Raw genomic sequence first — 27070 nt, 5'->3', positions numbered from 1 at the left:
CCAGAGTGGAGCAGGCCTGGGTGCGGCGCTGTCCAGGATGAGCAGGTCAACATGCGGCCTGAATGGTGGCCAAGCGATCGCTGGAACCCGCCTCCCCCTGATTGTGGGGCCGGGAGGAGGAAAGGTTCTCCCAGCTCGGTGTTAAAACAATGGGCCACCTCCCCCCACCCCCAGGACTCCCCGAACCCCCGACAGGAGCCCAGCCGGGGGACGTCACTCCCCCCTCTGCCCGCCGCTTGCGATGAGCCGTTGTACAACCGCCGGCCTCCTTAGTGTGAGCAGCGCTCGATGCACCGGGCTCGCTCCCCGATTCAGGCTCGCTCCAACTTCCTCGCCGGGGAGTTAATGACGTCCGACCGTGAATAACCTTCCCTCCGGAAACAGTGGCTCTGAATGTATTCACAGCGCAGCAGAAACCTGCCCCGCAATTCACCCGGACATTCTGCCACTGACCTGCTGCAACTTTGTCGGAACTTCGACGGAAAGCTGCCCTTGACTTCCGATGAAGTTACAGTGGGGCAGGAACAAAAAGTCCCAGTAAAATCAGGACCACAATCCCTCACTTGTCTCAGTCACGTTCAGGTGGGTTTTTTCGCTTTTGTGGGGAGTGTATGGAAGGGGAAGTTGGCTCGTGGCTCTGGTTTTATTTTTAAATCGCACCAGGTAGTGAAGATGTTTTGCTTGTGTGGTTACAGTAAGAGTAGGGATACAGTCAAGGAGGCGACAATACTTATCGCACCTTATTTCACTGCTCACTCAAAAATCTGTCCTCCCACATCTCTGCGTAGGGGTAGCACGAGCTTGTTATCGGGAGCACAAGGACAGGAGGGGAGACTGGCAAATGTCAATATTATTTGTAGGACATGAGATATCAGGTACTGAGGGAGCGCCGTACTGTCGGAGGGGCAGTACTGAGGGAGCACTGCACTGTCGGAGGGGTAGTACTGAGGGAGCACTGCACTGTCGGAGCAGCAGTACTGAGGGAGCGCGGCACTGTTGGAGGGGCAGCACTGAGGGAGCGCTGCACTGTCGGAGGGGCAGTTCTGAGGGAGCGCTGCACTGTCGGAGGGGCAGTAATGAGGGAGTGCCGCACTGTTGGAGGGTCAGTACTGAGGGAGTGCCACATTGTCGGGGGGCAGTACTGAGGGAGTGCCGCACTGTCGGAGGGGCAGTACTGAGGGAGCACTGCACTGTCGGAGGGGCAGTACTGAGGGAGCGCTGCACTGTCGGAGGGGCAGTACTGAGGGAGTGCCGCACTGTTGGAGGGTCAGTACTGAGGGAGTGCCACATTGTCGGGGGGCAGTACTGAGGGAGTGCCGCACTGTCGGAGGGGCAGTACTGAGGGAGCACTGCACTGTCGGAGGGGCAGTACTGAGGGAGCGCGGCACTGTTGGAGGGGCAGTACTGAGGGAGCGCTGCACTGTCGGAGCGGTAGTACTGAGGGAGCACTGCACTGTCGGAGCAGCAGTACTGAGGGAGCGCGGCACTGTTGGAGGGGCAGCACTGAGGGAGCGCTGCACTGTCGGAGGGGCAGTACTGAAGGAGCGCTGCACTGTCGGAGGGGCAGTACTGAGGGAGTGCTGCACTGTCGGAGGGACAGTACTGAGGGAGCGCCGCACTGTCGGAGGGTCAGTACTGAGGGAGTGCCACACTGTCGGGGGGCAGTACTGAGGGAGTGCCGCACTGTCGGAGGGGCAGTACTGAGGGAGCGCCGCACTGTCAGAGGGGCAGTACAGAGGGAGCGCTGCACTGTCGGAGGGACATTGCTGAGGGAGTGCTGCACTGTCGGAGGGACAGTACTGAGGGAGCGCCGCACTGTCGGAGGTGCAGTACTGAGGGAGCGCCGCACTGTTGGAGGGGCAGTACTGAGGGAGCGCCGCACTGTCGGAGGTGCAGTACTGAGGGAGCACAGCACTGTCGGAGGGGCAGTACTGAGGGAGCGCCTCACTGTCGGAGGGGCAGTACTGAGGGAGCGCCGCACTGTCGGAGGGGCAGGACTGAGGGAGCGACGCACTGTCGGAGGGGCAGTACTGAGGGAGTGCTGCACTGTCGGAGGGGCAGTACTGAGGGAGCGCGGCATTGTTGGAGGGGCAGTACTGAGGGAGTGCTGCACTGTCGGAGGGACAGTACTGAGGGAGCGCTGCACTGTCAGAGGGACAGTACTGAGGGAGCTCTGCACGGTCGGAGGGGCAGTACTGAGGGAGCGCTGCACTGTCGGAGGGGCGGTACAGAGGGAGCGCTGCACTGTCGGAGGGGCAGTACTGAAGGAGCGCTGCACTTTCGGAGGGGCAGTACTGAGGGAGCGCCGCACTGTCGGAGGTGCAGTACTAAGGGAGTGCCGCACTGTCGGAGGGACAGTACTGAGGGAGCTCTGCACTGTCGGAGGGGCAGTACTGAGGGAGGGCTGCACTGTCGGAGGGGCAGTACTGAGGGAGCGCGGCACTGTTGGAGGGGCAGTACTGAGGGAGTGCTGCAGTGTCGGAGGGACAGTACTGAGGGAGCACTGCACTGTCAGAGGGGCAGTACTGAGGGAGTGCCGCACTGTTGGAGGGTCAGTACTGAGGGAGTGCCACGCTGTCGGGGGACAGTACTGAGGGAGAGCTGCATTGTTGGAGGGGCAGTACTGAGGGAGCTCTGCACTGTTGGAGGGGCAGTACTGAGGGAGCTCTGCACTGTCGGAGCGGCAATACTGAGGGAGCGCTGCACTGTTGGAGAGCCAGTACTGAGGGAGCGCTGCACTATTGGAGGGGCGGTACTGAGGGAGCGCTGCACTGTCGGAGGGGCAGTACTGAAGGAGCGCTGCACTGTCAGTGGGGCAGCACTGAGGGAGCGCTGCACTGTCGGAGGGGCAGTACTGAAGGAGCGCTGCAGTTTCGGAGGGGCTGTACTGAGGGAGCGCTGCACTGTCGGAGGAGCAGTACTGAGGGAGCGCTGCACTGTCGTAGGGGCAGTACTGAAGGAGCGCTGCACTGTCGGAGGGGCAGTACTGAAGGAGCGCTGCACCATTGGAGGGGCAGTACTGACGGAGCGCTGTGCTGTCGGAGGGGCAGTACTGAGGGGGCGCTGCACGGTCGGAGGGGCAGTACTGAGGGAGCGTTGCACTGTCGGAGGGGCAGTACTGAGGGAGCGCTGCACTGTCAGAGCTGCAGTACTGAGGGAGCGCTGCACTGTCAGAGGGGCAGTACTGAGCGAGCGCTGCACTGTCGGAGGGGCAGTACTGAGGGAGCGCTGCACTGTCGGAGGGGCAGTACTGAAGGAGCGCTGCACTGTCGGAGGGGCAGTACTGAGGGAGCGCTGCACTGCCGGAGGGGCAGTACTGAGGGAGCGCCGCACTGTCAGAGGGGCAGTACTGAGGGAGCGCTGCACTGTTGGAGGGGCGGTACTGAGGGAGCGCTGCACTGTTGGAGGGGCAATACTGATGGAGCGCTGCACTGTTGGAGGGGCGGTACTGAGGGAGCGCTGCACTTTCGGAGGGGCAGTACTGAAGGAGCGCTGCACTGTTGGAGGGGCAGTACTGAAGGAGTGCCACACTGTCGGAGGTGCCATGTTTCGGGTAAGGCAGTAAACCGAGTCCCCGTCTTCCCTCTGATGTGGATGTAAAAGATCCCACGGCTGTATATGAAGAAGAGCAGGGGAGTTCTCCCCGGTGTCCAGGACAATATTTTTTCCTCATTCCAGCATCTAAAACAGATTGGCTGGCCATTTAACTCATTGCTGTTTGGGATCTTGCTGTACACAAATCGGCAGCCGCGGTTCCTACATTACAACAGTGACTCCACTTCAAAGGTCCCTCATTGGTTGTGCAGCACTTTGGGACGTCCTGTGGTGGTGAAAGGTGCTGCAGAGATGGGAGTCTTTCTTTCTATCTTCACACTGGATGTGAGGTCCTGCTCTGTGGTCAACCTGTTTCAGTCTAATAGTCAACAGGCGCTGGGCCGGCGAATCAAGGAGTGGAGAGCAGGTGTAGGGAGCGTGAGTAAACCTCTCCTAAAGGTTTAGACAGACAGAGATTTTATTCGACACTTTGCACTTTCGCCATCCAGCGCAAATCTCGGGCAAATCGAGCGAACACCAACAAACCCGCTATTGCTGATTCCGACTGTAATTCAACCCAGTCCTAAACTGTAACTTCCCATTGGGACCCCAGCGCGAGATGTCCCAATTAATTTGCTTTGCCCTGAAAATAATTAATATCATAGAATGACAGAAGTGGGCCCGACAACATCGCGGCTGTTGTGCTGAGGACTTGTGTCCCAGAACTAGCCGCGCCTCTAGCCAAGCTGTTCCAGTACAGCTACAACACTGGCATCTACCCGACAATGTGGAAAACTGCCCAGGTATGTCCTGTTCACAAAAAGCAGGACAAATCCAATCCAGCCAATTACTGCCCCATCAGTCTACTCTCAATCATCAGCAAAGTGATGGAAGGTGTCATCGACAGTGCTATCTGTAGTGTATGTGCCTTTAAGAGCCCCAGGTGTGCTGTAATGCCGGTAATGACCACTGGGGCTATATAAGCCTGTGTATTGTGTATATCCGTTAGAACACCTACCCAGATTTTGCTTAGTAAACACCTATGAACCAACTCCTGTCTTCAGTGTCTTTATCAACACACGGACACTACAGTGGCGACGAAGTGGAAACGGACTTACCTGCAACTCGGCAGCACCTCAAGGACATCGATTCCTCGGGCGTCCAGAAGACTCAAGGAAGTGAGAGAAGCTGTGGTTTCACCAGCTGGCCAAGCTGGTGGCAGGTACTGCGCTAATCCTTCCTGGGCGTCAGGCTGGGGCTCCAGCGGCTGGCTCTACAGCTGAGACAGGCAGCGAAATCAGAGGCAAGCAATAACGGACTGGGAGGGAGCACTCGGGAGACGGCCGGAGCGGCAAGCAGGTCAGCGTTCAGACCTGGAGAGAAAGTCCGGCGGGAACGAGTCTCCAACTGTAAATAATTTTTTTTTAAAAAGAACGGAAACCGCGGGAAACAGCGTTGTCATCGGCAGCAGCGGCGGGAAAGCGCGGGAAGCGCCATATCTTTGCTACAGAGAAGAAAGAAAAGCGCGGGAAGCGCCATATATTTGCTGCAGAAAAGAAAGAAAAGCGCGGGAAGCGCCATATCTTTTCTGAAATGCCTAAGTCTGGCAATATTGATGCTTTTGATAGCGAAATAGAGGATTGGACCACATACGTGGAAAGAGTAGAGGTATATTGCACTGCAAATGGAATAGAAGATGAAAAAAAAGCTTCAGTACTGCTGAACCTAATGGGCGCAAAGGCATACGGGCTGTTACAAAATTTAATCACTCCAGCCAAACCAAAGGACAAGAATTTTAAAGAAATTGTTGATACCCTGCAGGAGCACTTAAACCCAACACCGCTGCTGATAGCGGAACGATTCAAATTCTTCAAGAGAAATCAACACAAGAATGAAAGTAACGCTGATTACCTAACCGAATTAAGAAAGCTATCAAAGTACTGCCAATTCGGGGCAGGAATAGCAGATTATCTTCGAGACAAATTTGTCTGCGGTCTCTTAAGTGAAGGAACACAAAAAAGTCTGCTTTCTGAAAAAGATTTAACATTGGACAAAGCTTTCAGTATGGCTGTATCATACGAAGCAGCAGCAAGAGGAGCTGCAGAGATACAACAAAAGACACAGGACTTCGGCACCCATGAAATGACACAGGGTTTCAAAAGATGTTATCGCTGCGGCAGATCCACCCATAACCAGAGGGACTGCTGGTTCAAGGACAAAGCATGCAGGCAATGCGGAAAGATTGGACACATTGCACGGGTATGCCGATCTGGACAAAATAAATCCACAGACAGAAAAAAAAAATTCAATAAAGGAAAGTACAGGAAGGTACAAATGATGACGGACAGTAGCTCTGAAGACCAGAAGAGCGATAGCGACTCCGAAAACAAGAGACTAAGCTGTCTCAAATTAAATAATGTACTTGCCAAAGATGATTACCAAACCATTTGGGTTACCCTCACGATAGCAGGGTCCCCAGTTAAAATGGAGCTAGATACAGGATCAGCTCTAACCGTAAATCGACGGGATTACGAGAGGCTATTTTCGCATATACCTCTAAAAGACACATCCATTATCTTAAAAACATATACGGGGCAGAAAGTATACCCCAAAGGAAAAATAAGGGTGCCTGTTGTATACAACGGCAAAGATATACAAAAGTTGTGTTTATACATTCTACAAGATGGTAGTCCACCGTTGTTGGGACGTGAATGGATCAGAAAGATACGTTTAGACTGGCACTCCATTCAGGCACTGACGGTGACCAGTATGAAAAAAAAATGATGACATCATACCTGAACGATTAAAAGACATCTTGGCCAACGCTAAAGAAGTGTTTCAAGAGAAACTAGGAACATTGAAAGGCATCACCGACTCAATAAAAGTGGAAGATGCAGCAATTCCCAAATTTTTTAAGGCAAGACCGGTGCCATACGCAATTCGTCCAGCAGTCGAGGCAGAGCTGGAGAATTTGGAAAAGGCAGGCGTATTATCCAAAATAGATTGGAGCGAGTGGGCAACACCCATCATTCCAGTCATGAAAAAAGCATTGAAAAAGATAAATCTGAAGAACAGAGAAAAATTCGCATCTGTGGAGACTTCAAGGTGACTGTAAACCCGGTCCTTCACGCAGTACAGTATCCTCTTCCGAGGATAGAATATATTTTCGCCTCACTATCCGGAGGGAAACGTTTCACCAAAATTGACTTGGCACAGGCATATCTACAGATGGAGGTTGAGGAGGCCTCTAAAAAGTATCTCACGATAAACACACACAAAGGCCTGTACCAGTACAATCGACTGGTTTTTGGAGTAGCATCAGCTCCAGCTATCTGGCAAAGAGCTATGGAGCAAGTCCTGCAAGAGATTCCGGGGACTCAATGCTGCCTAGACGACATCCTTGTAACAGGAGAAAATGACAACGAGCACTTTGCCAATTTGGAGCAGGTGCTCACTAGGCTGATAGAACGGGGCCTACGAGCAAATCGCCTCAAGTGCGAATTTTTCCAAAATCAGATATCATATTGTGGCCACATAATTAATAAGGAAGGGTTGCATAAGTCACCTGAAAAAATTGAAGCGGTCATAAAAGCCCCAGCACCTGAAAATGTTTCACAATTAAGGTCGTTCCTGGGATTAATAAATTACTATCATAAATTTTTACCGAACTTATCAACTCTTCTACACCCTCTTAATGAACTTCTACAAACAGGAGTGATTTGGAAATGGAACGAAGACTGTAAACGTGCCTTCCGTAAATACAAAGACTTAATCACATCCGAAGAAGTTTTGGCTCATTACAACCCATCACTGCCAATCAGGCTGGCGTGCGATGCATCCCCTTACGGCGTAGGAGCAGTATTATCCCATAAATTCCCTGATGGCTCAGAATGGCCGATAGCTTTTGCGTCACGCTCATTAAACTCAGCTGAGCGTAACTATGCCCAAATCGACAGCGAAGCACTCAGCCTGGTATGGGGAGTGAAGAAATTCAACCATTACCTACACGGACAAAAATTTACCTTGTTGACTGACCATCAACCCCTCATACCCATATTCAAACCTAAAAAAGGTGTTCCCATTATGACAGCGCAAAGGCTACAGAGGTGGTCCCTTTTTCTAGGGGCACACCAATACAACATAGAATACAAAGGGTCAAAACAGCATGGGAATGCTGACGGTTTATCGCACCTACCGTTGCCAACGGTAGAAGAGGCACCTACAGTAGACCCAGTAGAGATGTTCCACTCTACCATAGTGGAATGTCTACCAGTGACAAATTCTGCCATTGAAAGGGAGACGAGAAATGACCCGACTCTCTCACGGGTCTACGATTTAACAGTGAAGGGATGGCCAGCGCCTGGCGAACCACTGTGGCCATCATTCTCGCAAAGAAGAGAACAGCTGTCAGTGTGCCGAGGAACCTTGATGTGTGGATCCAGAGTGGTGATTCCACCCAAACTCCAGGATAAAATGCTAAAGGAGCTTCACGAGGGGCATCTGGGTGGAGTGAAAATGAAGAACCTAGCTAGGGCGTTTGTATGGTGGCCTGGTATCGATGGAGACATCGAAGAAATGACCAAGAGCTGCCTAGGATGCCAGAAGGTCCAAAACGCTCCACCACAAGCCCCTCTACATCCATGGGAGTGGCCCTCATCTCCCTGGCAAAGGGTGCACATCGACTTTGCTGGTCCATTTATGGACTCAATGTTCTTAATCACGGTTGATGCACACTCCAAGTGGCCGGAGGTAATAAAGATGTCCTCCACCACCACGGAAAAAACCATCACAGTATTAAGGACCATATTTGCCAGGAATGGGCTGCCAGAACAGATATGTTCTGATAATGGACCGCAATTTGTGTCCGAAGAATTCAGAAAGTTCTTAAAAAACAATGGGGTTAAGCACTACACGTCCGCCCCATACCATCCCGCCACCAATGGATTGGCTGAAAGGTTTGTCCAGACCTTCAAGAAGGCCATCAAGGCCATGGGTAATGAAGACATAAAACTTCAGCACAAGGTGGATAACTTCTTATTCGCATACAGGAATGCAACACATATGGTTACCAACCAAACTCCCGCCATGATGTTCTTCAATAGAAACCTAAGATGCCGGCTGGATTTGGTCAAGCCCAACATCAGAAGGGACGTGGAGAACCGGCAGTTTCAAGGCATGAATGAAAGGCCAACTAGAACCTTCTAGATAGGTCAACAAGTTTTGGCTCGGGACTACCGTACCGAGAAATGGCAGCCTGGAACTATCTGCACATGACTAGGACCACTGATGTATACCGTGGACATCGAAGAAAGCATAATAAGGCGCCATGCTGACCAAATCATAAAGTCATCCGAAAAGGGACAACCTACACCACAACTCTATACGTCTAATGATGAAGTAAAGATACCCATATCTACCTCCGATCCGGTGATACTGGAACCCGATGAACCCGACACTGGCATTCAAGCTGAATCAGCCTTGCCAAAAGAACCTACTACACCACCAGAAACTACTACACCCCCGAGGCGTTATCCGGACCGAGTCAGGAAGCCTCCTGAGAGACTGACTTATAATTAATTAACTACAGCAATGTGTATATTATTTTTCTTATAACATGTAATTAATAATTACTTAAAATATGATGTACTGGTTAGCTAAAAGGGGAGGAATTGTAGTGTATGTGCCTTTAAGAGCCCCAGGTGTGCTGTAATGCCGGTAATGACCACTCGGGCTATATAAGCCTGTATATTGTGTATATCCGTTAGAACCCCCCCCCAGACTTTGCTTAGTAAACACCTATGAACCAACTCCTGTCTTCAGTTTCTTTATCAACACACGGACACTACACTATCAAGCGGCACATTCACCAATAACCTGCTCATTGATGCCCAGTTTGGGTTCCACCAGAACCACTTGGCTCCCGACCTCATTACAGCCTTGGTCCAAACATGGACAAAGGAGCTGAATTCCAGAGGTGAGGTGAGAGTGACTGCCCTTGACATCAAGGCAGCATTTGACCGAGTGTGGCATCAAAGAGCCCTCGTAAAACTGAAGTCAATGGGAATCAGGGGGAAAACGCTCCACTGGCTGGAGTCATACTTAGCACAAAGGAAGATGGTTGTGGTGGTTGAAGTTCAATCATCACAGCCCCAGGACATCGCTGCAGGAGTTCCTCAGGGTAGTGTCAGAAATGGGGATGTTCACTGATGACTGCACCGTGTTCAGCGCCATTCACAACTCCTCAGATAATGAAGCAGTCCCTGCCCGCATGCAGCAAGACCTGGATGACTTTTAGGCTTGGGCTGATAAGTGGCAGGTAACATTCACCTCACAGAAGTGTCAGGCAATGACTATCTCCAACAAGCGAGAGTCTAACCACCTCCCCTTGACATTCAACGGCATTACCATCACCGAATCCCCCGCCATCAACATCCTGGGGGTCACCATTGATCAGAAACCTAACTGGACCAGCCACATAAATACTGTGGTAACAAGAGCAGGTCAGAGGCTGGGAATTCTGCAGCGAGTGTCTCACCTCCTGACTCCCAAAAGCCTTCCACCATCTACAAGGCACAAGTAAGGAGTGTGATGGAATACTCTCCACTTGCCTGGATGAGTGCAGCTCCAACAACACTCAAGAAGCTCGACACCATCCAGGACAAAGCAGCCCACTTGATTGGCACCCCATCCACCACCTTAAACATTCACTCCCTCCACCACCGGCGCACCGTGGCTGCAGTGTGTACCATCTACAAGATGCACTGCAGCAACTCGCCAAGGCATCTTTGACAGCATCTCCCAAACCCATGACCTCTTCCACCTAGAAGGACAAGGGCAGCAGGCGCATGGGAACACCACCACCTCCAAGTTCCCCTCCAAGCCACACACCATCCTGACTTAGAAGTATATCGGCTGATCCTTCATCGTCACTGGGTCAAAATCCTGGAACTCCCTCCCTAACAGTACTGTGGGAGAACCTTCACCACACGGACTGCAGCGGTTCAAGAAGGCAGCTCACCTCCACCTTCTCAAGGGCAATTAGGGATGGGCAATAAATGCTGGCCTTGCCAGCGACGCCCACATCCCAGGAACGAATTTAAAAAGTAATTTAGCCCATGGCAGCTGCAGCAGTTCTCTGGGAGAGTTATCCACTTATTCCCATTCATTCCCCGGTTTGATGGGGTGGGTAATTAGAAACTATTTCCTCTGGTGGGGACACAATCTTACAATTAGAGCCCGCTCGTTCAGGAGTGAAATCAGGCTGCACTTCTTCATTCAGAGGTCAGTAGAACTCTGGAGCTCGCTCCCCCAAAAGGCTGTGGTCGCTGCGGGGGGGTCAATTGTCATTTTCAGGGCTGAGATCGATAGATTTTTGTTGGGGAAGGGTATCCAGTGATATGTTGCAAAGGCAGGTAGATGGAGCTAAGATACAGATCAGCCATGATCTAATTGAATGGCAGAACTGGCTTGAGGGGTTGAATGTCCATTTCCCCAACACTTTACATTTTTTCTCTTTCAGATATTATTCCAGGGGAGATTTCATTTTCCGATTCTTTCTCTTCCCTGTATTGCAGCATGAAGTACTTTCAAAGAGGGATTTTACTACTTGAAAGGGTAAATAACCAAATGGCCTTGTGTTTGGAGTTTGTAACACAAGGACATGGAGCAGCCTCTCCTTGCTCTTTCTTAAGAATCCTGTGGATTAGATTCTTCTGTCATCAGATCCCAGTCAACGTTAAGGCACAGATACAAGTTAACATGAGGAGCGTTGCAAGCTTACATTCTGCAGGATGTGCTTGAGGCAGTCAGGATGTGGTTTGGAACTTAGACCCGAGTTAGTTCATTTTTGTTTGTTACTGTTGGGTGTTGGAATTAACAACAACAACTTGTATTTATACAGCACCTTTAACAAAGTAAAACATCCCAAGGCGCTTCACAGGAGCGATTATCAGACAAAATTTGACACCGAGCCACATAAGGAGATATTAGGACGGGTGATCAAAAGCTTGGTCAAAGAGGTAGGTTTTAAGGAGCATCGTAAAGGAGGTGAGAGAGGTAGAGAGGTTTAGGGAGGGAATTCCAGAGCTTAGGGTCTAGGTGGTTGAAGGCACGGCCGCCAATGGTGGAGCGATGGAAATAGGGGATGTGCAAGAGGCCAGAATTGGATGAATGCAGAGTTCTCGGAGGGTTGTAGGACTGGAGGAGGAATTTCTGACCCTTGGGACAGACAGCCTTTGTCCGGGTTGGGTTGGATCTGTCGGCTGTAGACTAAGAGTGTAGGAAATGAGACAAGTGCACCAATGTTTGGTAGTTGGGTTCATTTTGAATGGACTGAATCGTGAAGAAACTCTAACCTCCTCCAGACCTATAACCCTCCGAGATCTCGGTGCTCGTCCAACTCTGGCCTCTTGTGCATCCCCCACTTCCTTTGCCGCACCATTGGTGGCCTTGTCTTCAGCTGTCTAGACTCCAAACACTGGAATTCCCTCTTTAAACCTCTCCACCCATCTCTCCTCCTTTAAGACCTCCCTTCAAACCTCCCTTCTTGACCAAGCCTATGTCTCCAGTTTGAATGCCTCCTCGTGTGGCTCGGTGTTAATTTGTGTCTGATTTCGCTCCTGTGAAGCTCCTTGGGAGGTGGACCTATATTAAATGTGCTTTATAAATGCAACTTGTTGTTGTTTAACTACTTTGGATTGGCGGAGTTACACTTTCCACATTATAGCAGGGTGTGGGATATTTAAATTTCAATTGAAATCAATTGGAATAAGCGAGAAAGTTTCAATCATGTGCGTGGTGGGGTGACTAAAACCTGAGAAATGGGTGATTCCTCTACTGCTGTTTGTGGGATCCCACTGTGTAAAATGATTACATAGCAATAGTGAGCGCACTTTAAAAGAAATTTGTGTAAAGGGCTTTGAGATATTTCTCAGACACTAGGCAAATATAAATCTTTATTGTGTTCACATCATTGGGCACAAGACCGAAGTTTGATTGGGTCCGGGATACCAGCAGAACCGCAAGTGAGACCCCCAGCCTTGTACTCGCTCCACAGTGCTCTGTAACACACACTACCAAGGCCATACACCAGCTAATGCTTTCACAATACATTTCCCAAGAAAGTCTGCCAAGGGTTCATGTACGAATCTGTACAACTCGGAAACAGACTCATTATAGTCCACATTAGTAAGAAAAGTGAAGCAAAACTCACAGCAAATCCAGAGATAACTTCAGGGTTGTGCAGGTTCTAGAGGAATAACTTCAGGCCCTAACCACAGCTCCCACTTCTCTCCGACAGTAAGGGTAGACCTGGTGCTCCCGGGGATTGAGGGAGTGGGTGGGTCCTGGTGTAGGATAGACCTGGTGCTCCCAGGGAGTGAGGGAGTGGGTGGGTCCTGGTGTAGGATAGATCTGGTACTCCCAGGGATTGAGGGAGCGGGTGGGTCCTGGTGTAGGATAAACCTGGTGCTCTAGGGAGTGAGGGAGTGGGTGGTTCCTGGCGTAGGATAGACCTGGTACTCCGGGGATTGAGGGAGTGGGTGGGTCCTGGTGTAGGATAGACCTGGTGCTCCGGGGAGTGAGGGAGTGGGTGGGTCCTGGTGTAGGATAGACCTGGTGCTCCGGGGATTGAGGAAGTGGGTGGCTCCTGGTGTAGGATAGACCTGGTGCTCCGGGGAGTGAGGGAGTGGGTGGGTCCTGGTGTAGGGTAGACCTGGTGCTCTGGGGAGTGAGGGGGTGGGTGGGTCCTGGTGTAGGATAGACCTGGTGCTCCGGGGAGTGAGGGAGTGGGTGGGTCCTGGTGTAGGATAGACCTGGTGCTCCGGGGATTGAGGGAGTGGGTGGGTCCTGGTGTAGGATAGACCTGGTACTCCGGGGATTGAGGGAGTGGGTGGGTCCTGGTGTAGGGTAGACCTGGTACTCCGGGGGTTGAGGGAGTGGGTGATTCCTGGTGTAGGATAGACCTGCTGCTCCGGGGCGTGAGGGAGTGGGTGGGTCCTGGTGTAGGGGAGACCTGGTACTCTGGGGAGTGAGGGAATGGGTGGGTCCTGGTGTAGGATAGACCTGGTACTCCGGGGAGTGAGGGAGTGGGTGGGTCCTGGTGTAGGGGAGACCTGGTGCTCCAGGGAGTGAGGGAGCGGATGGGTCCTGGTGTAAGGTAGACCTGGTATTCCGGGGAGTGAGGGAGCGGGTGGGTCCTGGTGTAGGGCAGACCTGGTGCTCCGGGGATTGAGGGAGCGGATGGGTCCTGGGGTAGGGGAGACGTGGTGCTCCGGGGATTGAGGGAGCGGATGGGTCCTGGTGTAGGGTAGACCTGGTACTCCGGGGAGTGAGGGAATGGGTGGGTCCTGGTGTAGGGTAGACCTGGTACTCCGGGGAGTGAGGGAGTGGGTGGGTCCTGGTGTAAGGTAGACCTGGTACTCCGGGGAGTGAGGGAGCGGGTGGGTCCTGGTGTAGGGGAGACCTGGTGCTCCGGGGATTGAGGGAGTGGGTGGGTCCTGGTGTAGGATAGACCTGGTACTCCGGGGAGTGAGGGAGTGGGTGGGTCCTGGTGTAGGGTAGACCTGGTACTCCGGGGAGTGAGGGAGCGGGTGGGTCCTGGTGTAAGGTAGACCTGGTGCTCCGGGGAGTGAGGGAGTGGGTGGGTCCTGGTGTAGGGGAGACCTGGTGCTCCGGGGCGTGAGGGAGTGGGTGGCTCCTGGTGTAGGGTAGACCTGGTGCTCCGGGGAGTGAGGGTGTGGGTGGGTCCTGGTGTAAGGTAGACCTGGTACTCCGGGGAGTGAGGGAGTGGGTGGGTCCTGGTGTAGGGGAGACCTGGTGCTCCGGGGATTGAGGGAGTGGGTGGGTCCTGGTGTAGGGGAGACCTGGTGCTCTGGGGATTGAGGAAGCGGATGGGGCCTGGTGTAAGGTAGACCTGGTACTCCGGGGAGTGAGGGAGTGGGTGGGCCCTGGTGTAGGGGAGACCTGGTGCTCCGGGGATTGAGGGAGCGGATGGGTCCTGGTGTAAGGTAGACCTGTTACTCCGGGGAGTGAGGGAGTGGGTGGGTCCTGGTGTAGGATAGACCTGGTACTCCGGGGAGTGAGGGAGTGGGTGGGTCCTGGTGTAGGGGAGACCTGTTGCTCCGGGGATTGAGGGAGCGGATGGGTCCTGGTGTAAGGTAGACCTGTTACTCCGGGGAGTGAGGGAGTGGGTGGGTCCTGGTGTAGGGGAGACCTGGTGCTCCGGGGATTGAGGGAGCGGATGGGTCCTGGTGTAAGGTAGACCTGTTACTCCGGGGAGTGAGGGAGTGGGTGGGTCCTGGTGTAAGGTAGACCTGTTACTCCGGGGAGTGAGGGAGTGGGTGGGTCCTGGTGTAAGGTAGACCTGTTACTCCGGGGAGTGAGGGAGTGGGTGGATCCTGGTGTAAGGTAGACCTGGTACTCCGGGGAGTGAGGGAATGGGTGGGTCCTGGTGTAGGGGAGACCTGGTGCTCCGGGGAGTGAGGGAGTGGGTGGGTCCTGGTGTAGGGGAGACCTGGTGCTCCGGGGAGTGAGGGAGTGGGTGGGTCCTGGTGTAGGGGAGACCTGGTGCTCCGGGGAGTGAGGGAGTGGGTGGGTCCTGGTGTAGGGGAGACCTGGTGCTCCGGGGATTGAGGGAGCGGATGGGTCCTGGTGTAAGGTAGACCTGGTACTCCAGGGAGTGAGGGAGTGGGTGGGTCCCAGTGTAGGATAGACCTGGTGCTCCGGGGAGTGAGGGAGTGGGTGGGTCCTGGTGTAGGATAGACCTGGTACTCCAGGGAGTGAGGGAGTGGGTGGGTCCCGGTGTAGGATAGACCTGGTGCTCCGGGGAGTGAGGGAGTGGGTGGGTCCTGGTGTAAGGTAGACCTGGTGCTCCGGGGAGTGAGGGAGCGGGTGGGTCCTGGTGTAGGGATCTCCCATTGGTACATCATCTACACCCCTGCTTTCAACTGACCTTTTTCTTCCACCAGACTCCTGCACCATTGGATCCTTCTCTGCTTTGCAAGGTGTTCCTGCTCCCCCTCTCCAACTTCATAGAATCACACATCACAGGAGGCCATTTGGCCCATCGTGCCTGTGCCGGCTCTTTGAAAGAGCTCTCCAATTTATCCCAATCCCCGGCTCTTTCCCCATAACATTGCAAATTTCTCCTTTTCAAGTATTTATCCAATTCCTTTTTGTAAGTTACTATTGAATCTGCTTCCACCGCCCTTTCAGGCAGCGCGTTCCAGATCACAACAACTCGCTGTGAAAAAAAGTCTCCTCAACTCACCTCTGGTTCTTTTGCCGAACTTACCTAACCTGCTGTGACTATTCACACATTCTCAGGGTCTTGTTCATGTCCTTTATTCCTCTCATTTCTCTCACGCTATATGTTGTTTCCGTCAGTTAACCCTCTCCTTTTCTCCACCCAATCATTTTGCAGCTCAACTTGAAGTTCTCTGGTGTTCTTCCCCTCTCTTCGTTCCCTCGCTCGGTTCCTTCTTCTAAGCTGTTGATCTGTACTATTTCTGGTTCTGATGAATGGCTGCACTTCAAAATTACTTCATTGGCTGTAAAGAGCTTCGGGATGTCCTGAGGTCATGAAAGGCGCTATAGAAATGCAAGTTCTTTCTTACTTTTGTTCTTTCTGTCTGGAGCGTTAGCCTGACCTGCTTCGTATTTCCTGTGTTTTCTGTTAAGCTGCCCTCCACACTAGCCTCTGTTTAACCGACCGGTGCTGCCCTATACTGAAAATGACCCTGCTCTAGGGATGCTTGTAACCACAATAGCCACATGAAAATCTGGTGCATCTACACTTTAACATACAGCTGATGTGACATTTAGGTGGCCTCTCAGTGAGGTTGTGTGGATTTCACACAGTTCCAGTGTATATAACTATTTTAACTGGGCAGTGATCAGATCCATCTCAGGTTGTCAGAATTGTATATCGATATTATTAGAATGAAGTGATTGCAAAGCTAGAATCTAATTGCCCAATGCTGATGATACAAGCTGTAATCAGCCCCTTCACATAAATTAGAACGTAAACTGGACAATGCTTTGTGTGGTGGAATTTTCTACTGGAGCCTCGAGGGATAAAGAAGTTGGGGTCTTGGTTCTTGATGACAATCAGTAATGGACGTCTAAAGTTGGAAATTATTGCAGCCAATAATAGCTCACCGAACTCACATAATATTCAACAACAACTTGCATTTATATAAGAACATAACATAAGAAATAGGAGCAGGAGTCGGCCATTCGGCCCCTCGAGCCTGCTCCACCACATGGCCCCACAAGCCTGCTCCGCCACACAGCCCCTCGAGCCCGCTCCGCCACACGGCCCCTCGAGCTCGCTCCGCCACACAGCCCCTCGAGCCCGCTCCGCCACACGGCCCCTCGAGCCTGCTCCGCCACACAGCCCCTCGAGCCCGCTCCGCCACACAGCCCCTCGAGCCTGCTCCGCCACACAGCCCCTCGAGCCTGCTTCGCCACACAGCCCCTTGAGCCTGCTTCGCCACACGGCCCCTCGAGCCTGCTCCGCCACACAGCCCCTCGAGCCTGCTTCGCCACACGGCCCCTCGAGCCCGCTCCGCCACACGGCCCCTCGAGCCCGCTCCGCCACATGGCCCCTCGAGCCTGCTCCGCCACACAGCCCCTCGAGCCCGCTCTGCCACATGGCCCCTTGAGCCTGCTCCGCCACATGGCCCCTCAAGCCTGCTCCGCCACATGGCCCCTCGAGCCTGCTCCGCCACACGGCCCCTTGAGCCTGCTTCGCCACATGGCCCCTTGAGCCCGCTCCGCCACACAGCCCCTCGAGCCTGCTCCGCCACACGGCCCCTTGAGCCTGCTCCGCCACATGGCCCCTCGAGCCTGCTCCACCACATGGCCTCTCGAGCCCGCTCCGCCACACGGCCCCTTGAGCCTGCTCCGCCACATGGCCCCTCGAGCCCGCTCCGCCACACAGCCCCTCGAGCCCGCTCCGCCACACGGCCCCTTGAGCCTGCTCCGCCACATGGCCCCTCGAGCCTGCTCCGCCACATGGCCTCTCGAGCCCACTCCGCCATTCAATAAGATCATGGCTGAGCATCGACCTCAACTCCACTTTCCCGCCCGATCTCCATATCCCTCGATTCCCCCAGAGTCCCAAAATCTATCGATCTCTGTCTTGAATATACTCAATGACTGAGCCTCCACAGCCCTCTGGGGTAGAGAATTCCAAAGATTCACCGCCCTCTGAGTGAAGAAATTCCTCCTCATCTCAGTCTCAAATGGCCGACCCCTTATCCTGAGACTGTGACCCCTGGTTCTAGACACACCAGCCAGGGGAAACAACCTTTCAGCATCTACCCTGTCAATCCCCCTCAGAATCTTGTATGTTTCAATGAGATCACCTCTCATTCTTCTAAACTCCAGAGAGTATCGGCCCAATCTACACAAGCACTTTTAACATAGTAAAACATCCTAAGCCGTTTCACAGGAGTGATTATCAAACAAAATTTGACACCGAGTCACTAAGGAGGAATTAGGACAGGTGACCAAAAGCTTGGTCAAAGAGGTCGGTTTTAAGGAGTGTCTTAAAGGAGGAGAGAGAGGCGGAGAGGTTTAGGGAGGGAATTCCAGAGCTCAGGGCCCAGGCAGCTGAAGGCACGGCCGCCAATGGTGGAGCGATGGAAATCGGGGTTGCTCAAGAAGCCAGAATTGGAGGAGCGCAGAGATCTCGGAGGGTTGTGAGGCTGGAGGAGGTTACAGAGATAGAGAGGGGTGAGGCTGGAGGAGGTTACAGAGATCTCGGAGGGTTGTGAGGCTGGAGGAGGTTACAGAGATAGGGAGGGTTGTGAGGCTGGAGGAGGTTACAGAGATAGGGAGGGGCGAGGCTGGAGGAGGTTACAGAGATCTCGGAGGGTTGTGAGGCTGGAGGAGGTTACAGAGATAGGGAGGGTTGTGAGGCTGGAGGAGGTTACAGAGACAGGGAGGTGGCGAGGCTGGAGGAGGTTACAGAGATAGGGAGGGTTGTGAGGCTGGAGGAGGTTACAGAGATAGGGAGGTGGCGAGGCCGTGGAGGAGGTTACAGAGATAGGGAGGGTTGTAGGGCTGGATGAGGTTACAGAGATAGGGAGGTGGCGAGGCTGGAGGAGGTTACAGAGATCTCGGAGGGTTGTGAGGCTGGAGGAGGTTACAGAGATAGGGAGGTGGCGAGGCTGGAGGAGGTTACAGAGATCTCGGAGGGTTGTGGGGCTGGAGGAGGTTACAGAGATAGGGAGGGTTGTGAGGCTGGAGGAGGTTACAGAGATAGGGAGGGGCGAGGCTGGAGGAGGTTACAGAGATCTCGGAGGGTTGTGAGGCTGGAGGAGGTTACAGAGATAGGGAGGGTTGTGAGGCTGGAGGAGGTTACAGAGATAGGGAGGGTTGTGGGGCTGGAGGAGGTTACAGAGATAGGGAGGGTTGTGGGGCTGGAGGAGGTTCCAGAGATAGGGAGGTGGCGAGGCTGGAGGAGGTTACAGAGATCTGGGAGGGTTGTGAGGCTGGAGGAGGTTACAGAGATAGGGAGTGTTGTGAGGCTGGAGGAGGTTACAGCGATAGGGAGGGTTGTGAGGCTGGAGGAGGTTCCAGAGATAGGGAGGTGGCGAGGCTGGAGGAGGTTACAGAGATCTGGGAGGGTTGTGAGGCTGGAGGAGGTTACAGAGATAGGGAGGGTTGTGAGGCTGGAGGAGGTTACAGAGATAGGGAGGGTTGTGGGGCTGGAGGAGGTTACAGAGATAGGGAGGGTTGTGAGGCTGGAGGAGGTTACAGAGATAGGGAGGGTGGCGAGGCTGGAGGAGGTTACAGAGATAGGGAGGTGGCGAGGCTGGAGGAGGTTACAGAGATAGGGAGGGTTGTAGGGCTGGAGGAGGTTACAGAGATAGGGAGGGTTGTGAGGCTGGAGGAGGTTACAGAAATCTGGGAGGGTTGTGGGGCTGGAGGAGGTTACAGAGAGAGGGAGGGTTGTGAGGCTGGAGGAGGCTACAGAGATAGGGAGGGTTGTGAGGCTGGAGGAGATTACAGAGATCTGGGAGGGTTGTGGGGCTGGAGGAGGTTACATAGAGAGGGAGGGTTGTGAGGCTGGAGGAGGTTACAGAGATAGGGAGGATTGTGAGGCTGGAGGAGGTTACAGAGATAGGGAGGTGGCGAGGCTGGAGGAGGTTACAGAGATCTCGGAGGGTTGTAGGGGGCTGGAGGAGTTTACAGAGAGAGGGAGGTGGCGAGGCTGGAGGAGGTTACAGAGATAGGGAGGTGGCGAGGCTGGAGGAGGTTACAGAGATAGGGAGGGTTGTGAGGCTGGAGGAGGTTACAGAGATAGGGAGGGTTGTGAGGCTGGAGGAGGTTACAGAGACAGGGAGGTGGCGAGGCTGGAGGAGGTTACAGAGATAGGGAGGGTTGTGAGGCTGGAGGAGGTTACAGAGATAGGGAGGGTTGTGAGGCTGGAGGAGGTTACAGAGATAGGGAGGTGGCGAGGCTGGAGGAGGTTACAGAGATCTCGGAGGGTTGTAGGAGGCTGGAGGAGGTTACAGAGATAGGGAGGGGCGAGGCTGGAGGAGGTTACAGAGATCTCGGAGGGTTGTGGGGCTGGAGGAGGTTACAGAGATAGGGAGGTGGCGAGGCTGGAGGAGGTTACAGAGATCTCGGAGGGTTGTGGGGCTGGAGGAGGTTACAGAGATAGGGAGGTGGCGAGGCTGGAGGAGGTTACAGAGATAGGGAGGGTTGTGGGGCTGGAGGAGGTTGCAGAGATAGGGAGGGTTGTGGGGCTGGAGGAGGTTACAGAGATAGGGAGGGGCGAGGGGCTGGAGGAGGTTACAGAGATAGGGAGGGTTGTGGGGCTGGAGGAGGTTGCAGAGATAGGGAGGGTTGTGGGGCTGGAGGAGGTTACAGAGATAGGGAGGGGCGAGGGGCTGGAGGAGGTTACAGAGATAGGGAGGGGCGAGGCCACGGAGGAGGTTACAGAGAGAGGGAGGGGCGAGGCCGTGGAGGGTTTTGAACACAAGGATGAAAATGTAAAAATGTTAAAATCGAGGCGTTGCCTTTGTACGTTGCTGTTTAAGTGTCAGTTTGGCTCAGTTGGTAGCCACTCTCACCGCTGCGTCAGAAGGCTGTGGGTTGAAGTGCCCCTGTCAGTTTGAGGGCATAATCTCAACTGACGCTGAGGGAGTGCTGCATTGTCAGAGGAGCTTCCCTCCATACCAGCCATCAAACCAAGGCAACATCTGTCTGTTGAGGTGAATATGAAAGGTCCCATTCGTACTCTTCAAAGAAGGGCAGCGAAGTTCTTCTCATGTCGCTCCCTCAGTCAACACCACTACAGATCAGCTGCTCATTTTGTGGGATCTTGCTGTGCATGCAGAGACATAGCAGAGCAGTGACTACGCTTCAAAATATCTCACATGGTTGTGAAATGCTTTGTAACGTCCTGAAGATGTTAACGGTGCTACAGAAATCTAAGCTCTTTCTTTATTATAACAGAGGCACAAACCCATTTAAAAATAAATGGGATAGCATCCGCATTAAAATCGCAAACAGGAGCTTCAGATGAGGGTGTTCGGTGTCTGGAGCCCTGTATCGGTGGCAGGCAACTCTCACCTAAACTCATTTATTAAGTGTCATGTTCCACTCCTGACTGTAGCTCATACTTTGAAGGCTCCCCACATCCTGCGGTAATTTATTCCCCAGTTCTGATGCCTTGCTTTGTTCTTGCCCTGCACTTTCTGTGGTAAACCCACAGCTGGGTGTAATGTGGCAGGACATTCACAGAAGGGTATTTAAAATCTTTGCGATGTTAATGCTGCAAGTTTACAGTGAAATCCATCACTTATTCAAAGGAAATCGTGCATATGTAATATATTTATGAAACAAAACCGCACCCACTAAACACAAATTCCAGACATGAGATCACGTTCCATCGTGCTGTCAAAATTTATTTACAATCACAACTTGTATTTATATAGCGCCTTTAATGCAGTAAAATTTCCCAAGGTGCTTCACAGGAGCATTATCAAACAAAAATTGACACCGAGCCACATAAGGACACGTAGGGCTAAAAATTCGGTGGCACCACGTTTGGGGCGCCAAGCTCACCTGGGTGCCGGAAGTCCCGCCCCGGAAGGAGCCGGGAGTGCCAGCCCGATATTCAGTTTGAGCGCCCAAGAGGGACGCGGGGCGCTGCTCGAGGCTCCCCGCGTCCCTCTTGGGGCGCTGAAACTGAATATCGCAGCGCAACGTGCCGCAGTGCCACACGCTGCGGCACGGCGCGCTGTGGTACTGCAGGCCTTCCTCCCCTTCTTAAAGGGGAGGGGCCTGCACCAGCGCGATCAGAGATCACGAGTGCCGGCAAAAGAGCCTAGCACCGAGGAGACGTGCCGGGCTCTCGGGACACAGCCGGCACTGCCCGGGGGGGGGGGATCAGGAGGCCGGGGAGAGCGGCGCCAGGAGGTGCTGGCAGGCGGCCACCAAAAAAAATGACCGCCCCACACCTCCCCCTTAATTTGCGCCACTACCGCCACAGGTAGGCCCCCCTGAACCGGTCGCGATTTGCGACTGGCGCTACGGGGGGGGGGGGCGTGACCCAATATCGCGTTCGGGGCGGTAGCAGGGCGCTGTGCACACCGATGACATCATCGGTGGCGGCGCAGCGCTACAGGCTAACGCCGCCATTAGCGCCGCGCTAAATATCGCGGGAGGCGTGGCCAGTGGTGCTAAAGCCACTGAGTGCCCTCTTTAGGCTCTAACTGGTGGCGCAGCCCACCGAATTTCTAGGCCATAAGATTTTAAGGAGCGTCTTAAAGGAGGAAAGAGAGGTAGAGAGGGTTAGGGAGGGAATTCCGGAGCTGTGGGCCCAGGCAGCTGAAGGCACGGCCGCCAATGGTGGGCAAAGAGAGTGGGGGATGAGCATGAGGCCAGAGTTGGAGAAACGCAGAGATCTCGGAGGGTTGTAGGACTGGAGGAGGTTAGAGAGATAGGGAGGGGTGAGGCTATGGAGGGATTTGAACATAAGGATGAGAGGCAATGCTGGACCAGGAGCCAATGTAGTAGTCTAGATCCCAGCTGTATCACTACTTTGTTCTGTCTTTGCACAAATGTTAACTGATTGATGAAATCACGAGGAGCTCGCTGTGACATTCGGAGAGAAACACAGGGCAGTGAGCATCAGGGGCAGACTTGCTAACACTACCCCAGCTCGCTGTGACACTCGGAGAGAAACACAGGGCAATGAGCATCAGGGGCAGACTTGCTAACATGTTAGCTTGGCAAAGCTGGTTGCACTCTTGACCCTGACTCAGAAGGTTGCGGGTTCAAATCTTACTCCAGGTATTTGTGCATGTTGATCTAGACTGATGCTTCAGTGTTGTACTGAGGGAGTGCTGCACTCTCAAAGATGCTGTCCTTTGAATGAGATGTTACAGCAAGGTCTGGCTTCCTGGGTAGGACAGAAATATAATCCACATTTGTGACTGTTTACAGCAAAAGTTGGTAATTGCCCAATAATTTGGTAAGCCACTTCAAAAAAGATCCTTGTTCTATTCCTCTATGAATCATCTATAGTCTTCCTTTGTTTCTGAGCTGTTGAGGTCACCAATCCAACCTTTTGCTCACAACACTTATCTCCTCAACTGTGGCACTATTTGAAGAGCAGGGCAGGTCTACTGATAGAAAAACTATTTCCTTTGGTGGGGGAATCCAAAACAAGGGGACACAATCTTAAAATTGGATCTAGGTCGTTCAGTAGTGAAATCACACAAAGGGTAGCAGAAATCTGGAACTCTCTCCCCCAAAGTGCCGTGGGTGCTGGGGAATTATTGAAATTTTTAAGACTGAGATCAATAGATTTTTGTTGGGTAAGGGAATCAAGGGATATGGAGCAAAGGCAGGTGAATGGAGTCGAGGTACAGATATACCATGATCTCATTGAGTGATTGAAAAGCCTCGATGGGCTGAATGGCCTCCTCCTAGTGAAATGGGCAGACATGTGGCAGATGACATTTAACGCAGAGAAGTGTGAAGTGATACATTTTGGTAGAAAGAATGAGGAGAGACAATATAAACTAAATGGTACAATCCTAAAGCAGGTGCATGAACACAGAGACCTGGGGGTATATGTGCACAAATCGTTGAAGGTAGCAGGGCAGGTTGAGAAAGCGGTTAAAAAAGGATATGGGGTTCCTGGGCTTTATTAATAGAGGCACAGAGTACAAAAACAAGGAAGTTGTGCTAAACCTTTATAAATCACTGGTTCGGGCCCAGCTGGAGTATTGTGTCCAATTCTGGGCACCGCACTTTAGGAAGGATGTCAAGACCTTGGAGAGGGTGCAGAGGAGATTTACTAGAATGGTACCAGGGATGAGGGACTTCAGTTATGTGGAGAGACTGGAGAAGCTGGGATTGTTCTCCTTAGAGCAGAGAAGGTTAAGAGCAGATTTGATAGAGGTGTTCAAAATCAAGCACTTGGAAAACAGTGACAGGATCAGACAAAGTCAACATGGATTCACAAAAGGTAAATCGTGCTTGACTGATCTACTGGAATTTTTTGAGGATGTAACTGGTAAAATAGATAAGGGAGGACCAGTGGATGTGGTGTATCTGGACTTTCAGAAGGCCTTCGATAAGGTCCCGCATAAGAGATTAGCATGTAAAATTAAGGCACATGGGATTGGGGGCAAGGTATTGACTTGGATAGAGAACTGGTTGGCAGACAGGAAGCAAAGAGTTGGAATAAACGGGTCTTTTTCCAAGTGGCAGGCAGTGACTAGTGGGGTACCGCAGGGATTGGTCCTTGGACCCCAGCTATTCACAATATATATTAATGATCTAAACAAGGGAGCTAGATGTAATATCTCCAAATTTGCAGATGACACAAAGCTGGGTGGGCGTGTGTGCTGTGAGGAGGATGTTGAGAAACTCCAGGATGATTTGGGCATGTTGGGTGATTGGGCAGAAACATGGCAGATGCAATATAACGTGGATAAATGTGAGGTTGTCCACTTTGGTGGCAAAAACAGGAAGGCAGATTATTATCTAAATGGCAATAGATTGGGAGAAGGGGAAGTGCAACGAGACCTGGGTGTCCTTGTGCACCAGTCGCTGAAGGTAAGCATGCAGGTGCAGCAGGCGGTTAAGAAGGCAAATGGTATGTTGGCCTTCGTAGCGAGAGGGTTTGAGTACAGGAACAAGGATGTCTTGCTGCAGTTGTACAGGGCCTTGGTGAGATCACATCTTGAGTATTGTGTGCAGTTTTGGTCGCCTTATCTGAGGAAGGATGTTCTTGCCATGGAAGGAGTTCAGTGAAGATTCACCAGGCTGATACCTGGGATGGCAGGAATGATGTATGAGGAGAGATTGGGTCGATTGGGCTTGTACTCGCTGGAGTTTAGAAGAATCAGAGGTGATCTCATTGAAACTTATAAAATTCTGACAGGACTGGACAGACTAGATGCAGGAAGGATGTTCCCGATGGTCGGGGAGTCCAGAACCAGGGGTCACAGTCCAAGGATAAAGGGTAGGCCATTTAGGACAGAAATGAGGAGGAATTTCTTCACCCAGAGAGTGGTGAACCTGTGGAATTCTCTACCACAGAAGGCAGTAGAGGCCAGTTCATTAAATATATTCAAGAAGGAGTTGGATATATTTCTTAAGGCTAAAGGGATCAAGGGGTATGGGGAGAAAGCAGGGACAGGGTACTGAATTTGGATGATCAGCCATGATCTCATTGAATGGCGGAGCAGGCTCGAGGGGCCGAATGGCCTACTCCTGCTCCTATCTTCGATGTTTAAGTTTTGATGGAGTAAATCAGGAGAAACTGTTTCCAGTGGCAGGAGGGTCGGTAACCAGAGGACACAGATTGAAGATAATCGGCAAAAGAACCAGAGGGGAGATGAGGCAACATTTTTCACGCAGCGAGTTGTTGTGATCTGGAACGCGCTGCCTGAAAGGGCGGTGGGAGTAGATTCAATAGTAACTTTTAAAAGGGAATTGGAGAAATACTTGAAAAGGAAAAATTTGCAGGGCTGTGGGGAAAGAGCAGCGGGAGTGGGACTAATTGGAGAGCTCGTTCAAAGAGCCGGCACAGGCATAATTTAGGATGTATCATTCTATTATTCTATGATCTATCCCTCAACAAACAACAGATTAACTGTTCAATCAGCTAGTGTCGTTGGTTGAAGCTAGCTGTTGTATTTGCCTACATTCCTAAAAATAACGATTGTGAAGTACTCCGAGGTATTTCTCAGACATGATTAGATGCTATGTAAATGCAAATCTTTATTCTGTTCACATCATTGGGCACAAGACTGCCATTTGATTGGCTCACGGATACCAGCACAACCCAAGTGTGAATCTCAGCCTTGCAATCGCTCCGCAGTGTTCTCCTTTTACCATATACTCCATGAAATCTTAACATTAAAAAGCTACACTGTTGTGTATGTAATATGTGTGCTACTTTGAACCTATGGACAGGACTGCACTACTTGTTGGGCGTAGTGATACGCAGTACCACTCCTGGCCATAGGGGTATAAATAGTACTGTGGGTACTGATCTCCCCTCAGTTCCCGCCTGTGGGCATGAAGTAAAGACCTACGTATAGTCCCTACCTCCAACCAGTAAAGACCTGTTTTATTGTTACTGATTAAGTCTGAGTATTAATTACTTGAACAACTCACAGATTTAACACTGGCGACGAGTCTGATTCGGACCCTGCGGCAGTCACTCCACGGCAGCTTCGTCCACAGCCAGGACGTTGCAGAGAGGTTTCCACCCTCTCCACCCCACTAGAAGACATCCTGACCTCGGAGCCTCCATCGGCGACCGTCAGCTTCTTCTCCAGCTTGGTGGTGGGTAAGCCGTTGTCTGAGCCGGGCAGCGACGCGACAGGCAGTTGGCCGCACGAACGGGGCTGGGTGAGCTGGAGGAATAGGGCGCGAGAGCCGCTTCGAGCGGGAGGCGTTTCAACAGAGCGATCGCATCTCCTGATAAGAGCCGAGAGCCGCTTCGCGATCCAGCGATCGCATCCGCTGATAAGGGCCGCACTCGGGCGATCGCGGCGAAGATAAGGGCCGCACTCGGGGGCTGAAGGGAGACGGCGTTGGGGGACGGGTGAAGACCGCCAAGCACGCCATTTTGTGGGCGGAGGACGACGGCAAGAGCGAGAAGCCGCCATCTTTGATAGCAGTAAAAAAAAAAATCTGAGAAATTGCAAATCTACAATGCCTAAACACGGGAATATTAGCACCTTTGATAGTGACCTCGAAGATTGGGCCATATATGTTGAAAGAGTAAAAAATTATTGTAAGGCCAATAAAATTCGTGACCAAGATAAAGCTCTAACATTATTAAATTTAATGGGTGCGAAGACATACGGGCAATTGAAACACCTGTTATCACCAGATGAACCGGCGGATAAGACGTTCGATGAGATTGTTACTGTCCTGAAAGATCATCTAAACCCCACGCCGCTGATGCTAGCGGAACGATTTAAATTTTACGACAGAAGGCAGCTACAGCATGAAAGCAATGCTGATTATTTGCTGGAATTGCGTA

Source organism: Somniosus microcephalus, chromosome 1 (assembly GCF_052327205.1).
Source record: "Somniosus microcephalus isolate GS21.2 chromosome 1, FLI_Smic_1.0, whole genome shotgun sequence".
NCBI classification, from domain to species: domain Eukaryota; kingdom Metazoa; phylum Chordata; class Chondrichthyes; order Squaliformes; family Somniosidae; genus Somniosus; species Somniosus microcephalus.
The sequence above is the reverse complement of the archived record's forward strand: the minus strand, read 5'-3'. Positions refer to the sequence as shown.